This window comes from Falco rusticolus, chromosome 15 (assembly GCF_015220075.1).
Source record: "Falco rusticolus isolate bFalRus1 chromosome 15, bFalRus1.pri, whole genome shotgun sequence".
NCBI classification, from domain to species: Eukaryota; Metazoa; Chordata; class Aves; order Falconiformes; family Falconidae; genus Falco; species Falco rusticolus.
This window is the reverse complement of record NC_051201.1, coordinates 14,707,436-14,721,291: the sequence shown is the minus strand read 5'-3', so window position 1 is coordinate 14,721,291 and position 13,856 is coordinate 14,707,436.

Genomic DNA, 13,856 nt, shown 5'->3' with positions numbered 1-13,856 from the left:
CCTTATTTCAAAGTTTATGTATGAGCCCTATGATTGCTCAGGTCTGTAGACTGTTTACCAAAACAAGACTCCTAATCTATGTCAGTCTGAAAGATAAGGTGATTTTACATTATTTGAGATCATACTGTTACAACTAAATATTAATTATAATGGGAGAAAGGATTTTAAAATCAAAACCCTTTTGAGACGATTCATGCTTTGAAAATGAGTATTTATAGCACTTATCATGATAACCATATAAAAGCTACTATCTTTAAGATTTCTGTTCCTGTGGTTTCAAATAACCATCTCTGTATGGCATAAATCCCTCCTATAAATACACAAATAAATCACATGTCAATATGCTCTTAATATGTGGTTCTATGTCACCATGGAACTGCAAGTTTACTTTCACATTCAACTCTGCTACGCTCCATTTTACAGAATCAGCTTAAAAAAATTATCTGTTTTCCATCTGTTTCATAGATCAGCACCAACAACAGTCATTTGTGAATTGTCAACTTCTTCCCTCTTATCTAGCTATTGAAGATAATCTACCACATACCAGATAAAACAGCTTAGTTTTTCTAAGTCTGTTCTTATAGAACCAGACTCAGGAAGAAACAAAGAACTTGCTGTCTTTGTATGTTTTTTCCATTACAATCACATGATTTATGGCAATAGCTTTTATACTGGAGAAGCACATTAAAAAAAAAATTCTGTTCAAGAAATAATAAAGTATTATAATAAACCAAATAATAAGTACCTAAGACCTACACACTTCTATTCAAAATAATTCACTGTTTTGGAATCTGAATCATGCCTTCTGAAGGGTAAAAGCTGTCAGTGCTGCCAGTGTACTTAAATATTGCACATCATACCATCTTCTCTGAATAACTACTCCTCCCAAACATAGATTTCCTAGACATCTTTGAAGTGTTAAATCTTATTTCACTATTTTATTAAATGTAGAAATACAAGCATATTATTTACATCTTATAATTAGCCTCAAAGTGTATTATCACCTACATAAAAGTTGATTCTGTCTTCCTTCCAGATGTAGAGGCAAGAATTACATTGTAGAAGTATTTATCATTAAATGATATTCCAGAGTTCAAGCATTATGTTAGTTTCTGAGTTTATAATGCAGCTTATTTTTCACCTGAAAAGTAAGAGACTACAAGGAAAACGCAAAGCTCACAGGATTATCTCCTTAACCTCAAACAAATATGGCTAAACTGGAACAGAGTACATCAATGTTCTAATACTCAAGGTTTAGTATCTAATGGGGAAGTAATATCAGAATTAAAAGGGTAAATATATTTTATGTGAGAGGGTTTATTTTGCCCCTGGTTATCAAACTCTCATAACACTTGTCTTTAATAACTACAGTCGCCTGTGAATAACACAGGAATCCAGAGCTTAAGCTTCCTTTCAGTTCCACTAGCAAAGCACATCAAATTTTACAAAAATTTTAAAAAGCTATTTGCAGAGACAGGAGAGGAGTTAAAAATTGAAGAAATGGCAGACAATAAAATACTAATCACCGATCATTTCTGATACAATGTTTAACTCGCCCTTCAACACACTCAAATTATTCTCAAGGTAATAAAGCACATAATTCTACTTAACCATTATGTTATGTTCCCTCACTTCAGTAAACAGCCTCAATAGTACTAATATTTTGGAAGATGCCAGCTGTTAGTACTGAGTTTACTGGATAGCATTCTCAGTTACTACTGTTCATTGTATAAAAAGATGATACAGTGATTAATGGGGGTGAGAAAAGCAGGAAAATACCCTTGAAAGCAATTAGGAGAATAAGAGATTCTTGGAAAGGCAGGTCAATAAATCCCAAGCCTCTTAAACATTGTAATGAATCTTCTGTTTGTAAAGAACAAACAGACAATGTACATAAGCAATACCACACATTACTGGCTCTCCACTGTATTTTTAATAACCCAACAGAGCAATTGAAGGCCTGAGGCAAAGCCAAATAATTTTAATTTTTCTGTAGCAATGAAAAACAAAGATCTAGCAGAGTGAAGATATTTGCTTTGCACTTACCAGAGGCAAAAGATCCTGCACAGACCATTTTATCTTCTGTCATCATTAAGTTTTATCCTTAACAGTGAAGGGAATTCTGGAATATACAAGAACAGTACAAAATATCTATGTAAAATTCAAGTGTATAGTGAACAAATCAAAAAGTAATGGATACTTAAAATAATCTCATATATTAGGTAAATCTTAGAGCTCTGTATGACTCCTAAGGTTATCATATCCTCCCAGACATTTCTGTATTTATGTCTGTTTTGACGAATTTCAATACAAGCACTCAAACATTAAATCCATGCAAGAGAAGCAGTAATAGCAGAAAACTAAGTTATTTGCATTTAAGATCCAGAACTAATAAAGCTACAAACTTGGAAAGCTTTACTGTACTGCACTTCCCACATCAGAGTAGGAGCAAGGACAGACATTACCATAAGGCAAACACATCCTTTGCTTGAACTAGCAGAATCCAAACGTGAGTTATTTCTTACTGCTAGAACACATACATTAAGTTTGCCTCAGTTCTTTTGATTGTAGTTCCAACTCCTTTAATTATTACAGCATCATAAGATAAAACTTTCTCTAAAGCAAGCATGTGGATTTCTTGCCCACAAAGAACTATAATAGGTACTTTTAAGTATTACATTACTGTATGTAAAATTATTAAATACCTGGGTTTAATGTCAATTTAGAAAAGTATCAAAAGCTACATTACATACATTCATGGAATAGTTTGCAAGTTGCCAAATGCGTAACATCAGGATTTAATGACAGCATTTCAGCACCACTTACAATGCTACTGCAGTACAGTTGGAAAATACTAATGCTCAACAAGAGAAATAAAAAGCACAAACCCACTTCTTTTTCAGTACACTATTCTCCCCTCAGGAACACAAATAAAGACTACTAACTATTCCTTAGCAATAGCACCAAACAGGTACTATATACCACCACCACCCATCATGGCTTAGGGGAGCATTAATGAGAAACAGAAATTAATGTAGAAAGAGTGTAGCAGATATTTCTACATTATTTTTCCTATTCCTAAAAAGTTTGTGCATCATTCAAAAACAAAAACACCCAGGATGATCAAACAAGGACTACTAAGGGAAAAATACATAACTGAATTCAGTTTTATTTAAACCAGAACTGGAGATCACGTCTTATCTTTACTATAGGATTACACAGAAATTAATACTGCTGAAAAAATGAAAGATAAGGAACAGTCACTTCAGATTTACGGTACGATGAAAAATTATTTATGTAAATTTGCAAGAAAATGCTGACTGTTTGGTTGCCTTGTTGAGTTACAAACTGCAGATTACAATGACTGAAAAAAACAGAGGGAAGCCAAGCAAAATAACTTGTCTGCCTTTTTATTTGAAAATGTAATAACTAGTCTTCTGCTTGCCTAACCATGAGGCTACCTTCTCTTCATCATCATGGAAGCACTTTAGGTAGTGATGGGAGAATATCTGAAATGAGTGGCAATCTTGCCTGTGGGCCACAAGCCAATCATAACAGAAATACCCAGTAGGATATGTCAAGGGGAAATTAAAAATAGATGGCTTTGATCCTGTCTCAGACAGGAGTCAAATTTTAGGGTCTAATATGAATCCCACCAGATTCAGTGGATAAACAACCAAAAAAATCATACAGTCTCTTAAGGAACTAGATCTGGATTCCCTATGAACAATAGGCATTAGCTTCACTGAACATACTGAAATACTTTTCAACACTAAACCACACTCAAGCTGAAAGATTTCAAGACAGATTCAGACATCTAGAGTGCTATTTTGAAGGGTAATACATTATGTTAGTGATCCTATTGATTAACAGCAAAACCCTGTTATTAAGGTCAGATGTGCTTATTGATTTTTCTTCCTTTTTAAGGAAGACTTTGTATGAATATTAATGGACAATGCCTAGAATCCAAGAATTGAAAGACAATTTAGTAAATCAAATTTAACCAGGTTCTCTCTGTTGCCAGCAGCCAAGCTATATAAGCAAAATGTCACACCTGCTCTAATCTTTATTTTTACTATTTTTTAAAGGATTTTGAAAGAAAATCTTTGTCATAGACCCTTTCAGAAAGGGAAAAGCTAGGTAAGAAAGTATAAAAAAAAAAAAGTTTAAGTTACAAAAGTATCAGAACAGATACTACACAAGCCCCGTCTACAAAGGGGTGAAAAATTCAATTGTATATATAACCCAAGGCATAATTCATATGTCTCTCTAACACCAATATAAAGCTGAAAATTGGAAATAGGTTTACTTTTCTAGAGCTCAAAAAAACTACAGCATTATTGAAACACTGCACTCTTCTACTGCAAGATTTGTCTCCTTTATTACCAGTGACTTTTATCACCCATCTAATGATCTAATTTTCCTATACTGACACCACTGAGGGTTTTACACTGCAATAGTAGGCTACAGAGATATTCACATCGTTCATGATCCTGATGATGCATGAAGTATATCAAAGACCAAGTGCTTTGCTTATAGTGCAAAAAACCTCTTAAGCACAGACAAATCTGATTATTCAAGAATATTGTCCTCTTTAGCCTGCTACAAAAGCAAACATTTGAAAAAGTAGCTAAACCTATTTCCTCATCAAATGAGGCCCTGTGTCCAGTAATTTCTACACACAGCACGCCCAAACAAATGTTACATCTTCATTTGTTTCATGTCAGTGTTAACTCAAACAATAACAGAACAAACCTCAGACTGAATATGCTGCCAAAGCCTGCCAGCTCTGCTTTTTCCTACAACATTAAGATCCATTAAAGCTGTGGATTGTGAAATTACCTTCTATACTTGTCCTTCATTCCATCTGACCAAAAGCTCAGAAACTACTGCTCTCTTCTGTCTTCATGCAGATAACAATTCATATTGAAACTCAAACATCAGTAAATATGATATTATGTTCCAGTAGCAATTATTTAAAATACTAACCCATTAATATCTACAGCAATAGGGGAGACAATCCACTAAACAGTTATTCAGCAACCCTGGATCTTACTCAAAGAAACAATCTACACAAACAATTTAAAATATAGATATTTTCATCTTGGCAAACCTAAATTTTAAAAGTATGCATACTTTTATTGCATATTGTATGCATATTGTGGAAAATCTAACACAGGAGTTAAGTATTTCCTGTTTTATTAGCAGCTTACTATCAGTATTAAAAATTAAAAATGTAAGGATATCTAGAAATTAAAAGATGTTCAAACAATTGAAGATGGTGGTCATCTGGAATAACCCATCACCGGAAAACAAATCGGGGTACCTTTTACTGTCACAGCTTTTGCTTAACATGTTTCAGGGTTTAATCTGGTTATGTGGAAAGACTTAGGAACATCAAAGAAATAACTTTCCCCCCCCCCTCCTGAACACAAACATGTGAAAAGGCTTCTTAATAAATCCTTTAAGCTGGATACACAGCTCATACAGAGGGAAAGAGAACATAAAAAAAAAAGAAAAAAATCCCTCTAACTTCTGTCTTACTTTGGAAGAACAAATGATACCTCAATTACACCCCTACGAAAACAGAGGCTTTTAGGAAATTCTTCCACTAGGCAGTAGTTCACTGAATTGCTACAGCAATGTACAATTCAGGCTTTTAAGTCAGGGGGACAAGGCAGAAATGAATCAAGAAAGAAGGCATGCCATGCCCCCTTCACAATTACATTAATGATTTTTTCCTGTCTCTGACTGTGGAAAAGTTATGTACTGTATCTAAGTTTCTCATTCTATTAACAACACTGAGTGGAGAAAAAAGATAAATACTTCTTCCTTCATTTGCAGAAGTTGTATAGCTCACATTTCATCAGACTGGTCACAACATCTAGTGGTCAAAGTCAGAGCAGAACTCTCCTTACATCCTGATAAGCATATGATAGATATCCATCCTGATAAGCAAATGAAAGGCTTATGTTCCTCCATTAATGCCAGCGAAAGCACACTGAGGGCAAAATAAATAAGCAAAGAACAGACGAGGAAAACTTATCTGCAGTGATGTGACATTCTAGCGATAACTGGTATGAAGTCATAGCATTAACACAAAAGAGTCTCATCAATCAAGTACCTAATTCCTGTACCCATTACATTAACAGACTTGGAAATCAGTTAGTAAAGGTCATGAATAAAGGTGCATTTATGTATGTGCCTTTCTACATCAACTATTTCAACAATTTCAAGTTGATTTTTGTCTGCAGTTGTGGACTGTAATTTTAAGCACACAACTGAACTACAATCAAATCACAAAATAATACTGATTGGAAAAGCATACCGATGCAGTCACGATTCAAAAGTTAGAGCATTAACTTTTCTGTCAGGAGTCATGGATTTTCTTCCCAATTCTGCCATTCTTCACTCTGTTTTCTTGGTTTAGTCATTTGAGATCAAGTGATCTAATTTGTCTATTAATTTCACGGATGCAGTAATAAAATGTTAACTGTCTGCCCTGAACGTTACCACTGGCATGACAATACTAGTTTCCTATAAAATTCAGTTTTACTTCAAAATGTTACGGCATGCATGAAAGATTCTCCTTAGGCTTTTCAACTTTAGACTGCGTTGTGCTCCTGAAACAAGACAGCATGCACATCACTGAAAAGAAACCCCATTTTTCCTCATTAAATTTTCCTCCAAAGCAAGACTGTGGCAACTTGCCAGAGCTACTTTTCCAGCATAGAAAAAACAAAAAAACAAAAAAAAACAAAACAAAACACAAACAAACAAAAAAGTATTAAAAATCCATATACAAATAACTATTTTATCTAGACCACAGGGAAGAAAAAACCTACCAACACACAAAAGTTATCCAGTTACCAAACAGATAACCATCTTCCACTTGATACATGTGATTGCTTCCTGTAGTAGTGCAACCACTATTCTCATTTGTGCTGGGGTAAAAAAAAACTAATTTTTTTTTGTGACATATAAAAGGTAAAGAATAGAAAATAATCTGACCACAATGTCTCTTTCATGGTGATTTTAAGAAGTCTTCTCCACAGGTAGGAAGAAAGAAATTTACAATTTAAAAACACGAAAAAGTCAATGGGGAAAGTAATTAACAAAAGATCTTTTTAAAATCAGATTTGAAACTGTCCAAAGTGAACAACCAAAACAACAAGGAGGTAAATATAACTTTTTTGTAGAAATGTTAAGGGTTCTGAAGCCATTAGCAGGATTCTAACTACGTAGGTATCACATCTTTTCCAAGTTCTTTCTACTTTTTTTTTTTACCAAGGTCCTGAAATATGCAAAAATCGGGGTGTACTTAGTAAGTAAATTATATTTCATAGAATCACAGAATGGTCAGGGTTGGAAGGGATCTCTGGAGATCATCTAGTCCCACCCCCTGCTAAAGCAGGGTCACCTACAACAGGTTGCATGAAATCACATCCAGGCAGGTTTTGAATGTCTCCAGAGGAGACTCCACAGCTTCTCTGGGCAGCCCGTTCCAGTGCTGAGTCACCCTCAAAGTAAAGAGGTTTTTCCTCATACTCAGATGGAATTTAGATCTCAAAAAAAATTAAAAGCAACTATCCACACAAAATTGCAAATAAACCTAGTATATTAGCGATAGATCTTTTCAAGTTGTCCACAACCGGAATACTGGCATTGTCAATGCTATAGGGATTATGCTGACAGTAGCTTTTTGGCAGCATATGAACAGGTGATGTTCATTATTCAGGTCATGTTCTTCTACATGTAATTGTAAACAAATTACTGTTTAAACTGCCATTTCCTGGCCAAGAGTACATTCATGTAATCTGGTTTTGGGCACAGTTCCTCGCACTTCTAATGGGGATGATACTAGAAATACCAAAGAAAAAAGTAGTCACAAGGTAGATTAAACTGTTTTGACACAGAAAGGAGGATAACAGTAATGACAAGAATCTGTTCTGGAGCAGAGGCAGCTGGTAAAGCTAGGTGAATTGTGTTTCCTTTGTCATTCAGAAGCAAAATAAACCCACCAAGAAATAGAGTGGGGAAGGGAACAAACTCATCTTCTTTATAGCATCATCAAAAGTCCAGGCTCTGTAGTAACTGAATTTTGATTCAATATAAATCAACACAATTCCACAAAGGTTGAAATGGCCACAGAGAATGGCAGCAAGGCTGTTACTATACTTGATATTAAGTTGAATTTTCTCACTTTGCTGCCTTAGACCTATTCAGCTTAATTATATTTTTAACTTATGCTCATATTCAGCTCATCTCTGGTCAAAGTAACTAATGCACGGGAACACTGCGCAGATTTAGTTGGTTACTAAATGCATGTAACACTTCATACAAACAATCGCAGGACAGCCATGTGCCAATGCCTCTGCATAGGAGAGGACCCCCAGGGCAGCACTCGGCACAGAGCTGCGCATGTTGTTACCAGCTACACACCACGTTCAGCGGGTGTATGGCAGGCTGAGTAGAAAAAGCCTGAACCAAGATTGTTTACGGGTACCTGCTGGTTTGGAACCATTACATTATGAGGCAGGAAATGCTTGTCTATAGCTAGGGCTTAGTCACTTCTTGTTAGAAAGTAAAAGAAGCAGTTCCAGCAAGAAGGTAATTTATAGGTTACAAAACTTAACAAAACATACAGTCTATTCCCGGCTGAAACAAAGCCCATAACACTTCAAGAAAAAAGCGTCACAGCAATGGATTATTTAAAGCCTTCAAGAAGAGCCTGCTTTGATGCAGACTAAGCAGAAAATTAGAGAAAATGGAAACAAAGATTTCATTTGTACCTGTGGCTATGAAAGTAGATTAAAAAGAGAAGATGAAAGGCTGCAAGTTCCACTGTTGCACATCCTGAGCCACAAAAGGCTCAAAAGGCTACACACACATTTTTTGCGCTCACAGGGAAAGAGAAGACTAGAATAGAAATTCTAAACTCCATACATGATCCCTATCCTTTCAAAACATGGCTCAACAATGGATTTTTCTAAAACTAAGTATCAAGAGGACAGATGAACAAACTAAATATATAATAGATTTTAAACTGTTTTAATATTGGAAACATTTGAGGATTATTATTTTTAAAAGCAATCTAAGCAGCATATCAAATCTAGTATAAATAATCCTCTGATTCTCAAGCCTTCCTTCTACAATTATTGCTAGTGAGGGAACATTCAAATACAAGACAGTGTAATAATGAATGTCTCAATTAATTATGGTAATTCAGTTTCTATAGTGGTTTTCAATTGAAGACACCAACTGAGAAAAGATAAGGGATATATTACGAGTTAGCAGAGCAGTTACTTGTATAAGCAGTCTACTATCTTGGATTAATCTAGTCACATAAGTAACAGCTGTGTAAAAACAAGTACAGTTTTTATAATAAATGAAACTCTTATTTTCAGGGGCTCATAAAATAACTCCATGTTCTAACCAAAGAGCAGGGATAGCTCTAGGCATGGGGAAAATGCATGGCTGACTAACACAGAGGCTGTTGGAGGCAGCAAACCTGCAACGGTGCTGCCATCTGCTATATCTATGAGTGGTAAACTCTACGCAGAGATCCTGACAGGTGATTTTGTGGGGGGTTTTATAGCTTAGAGGTTTTTCACTCTCCCTCCCAATGTCTCATCCTTAAAAGTGAGAGATTCTACACAGTAATTCTATAGAATGCCTCAACCTCCATAAGGAAAATATTCTGAAAGAATCTGCTTACTTATTTTCCATGGGATCATGGAATAATGTAGCTCCTTTAGACAAAAGCGTATTACAAAACCAAAACAAAACAAGAATTGAAACTTTTTACCCATATCTGTCAGCTTCTGCAAAACCTAGTGGGAAGGATCTTCTACAGAAAACAGGAGGAAGAATGGCACAGAACAAGGTTTTCCTTGCTTGTCAGTAGGCACATTGCCCTATTCTAGTCTCATCCTCACCTCCAAGTAAGAGGTCTTTCTGAGCAGTATCAAAGTGATGCCTTTCCCATATGACTGGTTTTGTCATAGGAGTGTATTGCTTCCTCATGGAGTTTATAAATTCTGTTGTACCATCCCATGCACGATTAATGTAACAAAATAGTTACCGCTAATTGCACAAAAAATAAAAAAATCATTTGTAAACATTGTGGGGTCTCCTTTTCATTCAGTACTACTTAACAAAACTACATAAATAGCTCAATGAAATTCAAAAAGGGCACCATCTACCTCCCTTTTACCTCCCTGAATTCTTTGTTCCCATAAAACTGGGTGCTAGAATGAATGTGCTTTTTTTCCTGTAAAAAGAATGCCTCAATTCTACTGTATTAAAGGAAAACAAAGTATGGACTACTATGAGCCATTTCTAGCAAATTTTGCAAATGCTGGTCTAATATAGTTAGAATATAACATTCCCCATCCCTATTACTTTGAAAATCTTCCTTCCAGACAATGCTGACAAAACAAGTCTCAATGCTACTTTATCCAACCTTCAAACATAAGCTTTAGAGATGATAGTTGAATATTACAGTCTTTGTTGTGGCAAAGCACCATATATCACATCTGTTCAAGTTGTGCACTGTGAAACAATGTATCCTAAGCACCAGCAACCACAAATATGTATAGTGTTGTAAAGCAAAAGTGGATAAAACCAGTCCTTTTGCTATTTGTCTCTGTTTTCTTTTTCTTGATTCAGCATTATTTACAGATAAGCTACAAACAATACTAAGACACGAAAAGGAAGCTGAACTAGCAAAGCATATGACAGTAAACAGCTTAGCAGCAATAGCTGTATCCCCTGCCTCATTCAAGTTAAAGGAGATCTAGAATTTAGAGGATGCTGGAAAAATACACTTTAAAGCTTTGAAGCAGACTTGGGAAGAATGTGACAGTTACCAGTCCACATAAGGGCAGAAAGATATGAACAGTCATTATCTCTGCAACTCAGCTGGAGAAAGCTACTCAAAAGCATGATGTGAGAAGAGACAGGACTGCAAAGTAAGCTCACAGTAGAACTCTCTGTCCTATCTTTCCCAGATGAGCTAGCAGCCCAGTGCAGCAACTGACAGTGCCATAGAAAATAATGCATCACAGGTTTTTGGGTCAAGCTGTTTTCCTCCTATAGGGTATGTATTCAGGTTTGGAACAGACAGAAAATAAACGTACTAGAAGATAATTGTACCATTTATCTATAGATACCTCAGGCTTGAATGGTGCAATCCAATGAGTAGTTTTCAGTAAGTTTGGAGGTTTTTAACCTCTCCTAAAATGAAAGGCCTCTAATACACAATTGTATCTTGCTGTTCCCCTGAAGCAGTCACTTCAAGAAGTTTGAATTCCAAACCACTAATATTTATACAAATAACAATTACATTTTAGCATATAAAGTTGTCAAGATAATAGAGATTTGTAAAGTATTAATCAATTTCTGATTATAATTAATTATAGTCTGAAGCTATTCCTATAATCACCAACATGGTTTTCTCAGAAAAACAACTTCTCTTCTATGCTGTCATACAGTCTTAAAAGGACACAGATACAAACCAGTGATGCACTTTGTGTGCTAGTTTTTTACAGAAAGTTTGAGAGGATGATTGTTCCTTCATCATAATTTTTACTTCAGTTATTCAACTATCAGATCAGGAGGATAGTTTCAGCCCTAATGAATGTGGTGACATTTTCAAAGCAGGCAAATTCCTGATGTGTGCTATACAAGTTTCATCATCAAATTCTGTGCACACATTTCAGTTCTGATCTGTATGATCTATTTTATTCTTGACCTGGAATTCTAAGAGATCAAGGCTGCTGATTTTACAAACTGAGCCTAATAACAAAGCCATGTGAATCAGACAAATATTTTTTTCTCCACAGTAAATAGGCAGAAGAAAGAAGAATGTTTAGGATATCTTGATACACAACTAGAAGTGCACTGTGCTGGCGTACACATGTCACTGGGATAGCTCAAAGGAAAAACAAAAAGCCTGGAACACCAAAGGAATCCTGTTAAATCAGAAAGATGTATCAGCCACAAAGCCTTCCAGGACATTATCTCAGAACTCAGTTATAGACAAAGGTCAGTAAAGTAGCAATGAGGTTGCCCTGAAACAATGTTGAGCAAGGAAGGCTGAAAAACTGTTTGTGGTTTAGACAATGTTAGATCAGAGAGTACAGACTCACAAAAATGCTGGTTTAGAAGCATCATCAGAACTACAAATTCAGTTATTTTTTCAAAGAACTGTTTTTACAAATACTCATAAATACTTACGCATTTGTCCAAATTTACCAAAGCAGTCATCATCACTGCTAGTTTAGCTTTTATTAAATCTATTAAAGGCAATTTTGTTTATAATGACACATGAGACACATTAAGTATACCTATGTTCAAGCACATGTCTAAACTTCTGAAACTCAGTCCTAACTAAATTTCTTGCCTGCAAAACTACTACTCTTCCCCAATTCTCAGTGCTCTGTATTCCATATTAGCTAACAGTTTACTTTCTCTGGTGTTTCCTGGGGCTTACCGAGAGGATGAAAGGAACGTGCTCCTTTCTTCCAATGTTTATACTGGTTCATGACTGCAGAAGAACAAAATTCGTAAGAAATTCTTGTATGTTTTAGGAAAACCCAAGACCAAACCGGATATTATCGTTTCACCACTGTAATATAATTGATTGTTCTAGTATTTTTTAAGGGTAACACAAAATTTATTTCCTGCACTGAAAAATGACAGTACAATAAAATAACAGATATTACTGTGAAACTTGGAGTCTTCAAGTGAACTAAACCATGACTTTGTTCCAGACTGTTTTTATCTGGATTTAATACTAATACAGCTTTGGACTAAATTCCGGCCTCAGGTACAAGAACTAACATAAAAATGAAACCAAAGATCCCCATCCCAACAAATAAAAACAAGTGCAACAGCAGAACAATGTGTCCCATTTTATCACGGTAGAAGAACACACAAAAACTGAGAAGCTCCTTCAAACATTTAAGAATTGACCTTATATTCAGATGAACATGTGATAGTTTGGCTGTGGAACTTTGTTATTAAGACCAACAGTTAAGCACATCAAGCATGTCTGACTGACAACACAAGTAAAAGTCCAAGTTAAAATACGCATCAGCGTAAGTGGATTGCAAAGTATATGAAAACTTCCATTTCCAGTTTTAATTAAATCCCAAAATGTTACATAGTTGAACTCAGCCTTTAAGGGTACACATTTTTCAGGAATTTCTTCATTTATAGGCATCTCATCAAACAGGACGTAAGGACAGACACAATGGTAGTCTGATTGGTAATAGCCTTGGAAATAAAGATGTTACCTTATTTTCTTTCCGTAGGTAGATGTGAGGTAACAGATGTTGAAAACAAAGTATTGTGACAATGAGAAAATAGCGATTACTTTTTACAAATGCTATATGAAATTTCAAGAAACTCAGCATGAAAAAAAGTGAAGCTTGATTCAACTCTTATTAAGCAACGCCTCTCCTCACAAGTGGCCTACTGATACCAAGTTAAGAATGTCTTAGCCAGGTTTTAAAGGTGAAGTTCAACTCTTTGCAAAATATCAGTATAAATCCCATGCATCTGGTGGAGTTTACATAGAATTTAAGAAGCATGTAACTCTTGCACAAAAATCCTGCTCAGGGATCAATTTTGCCTTAACATACAAAGCAAACTACAGTGAAAGAAAGGTTATTGCACAGTATTTAAAAGAAAATATGACATTCAGGAAAAAAGTAAATATCATCATAATCTCTATAGTCTCCACCTCTTCACTAAACTAAAAATGAATAGGACAGCTATTAGCCCAGTCAAGAGCAGTCTGTATAATACATGAAAAACAGGTAAACAATTACACTTATTTTTATATAAAA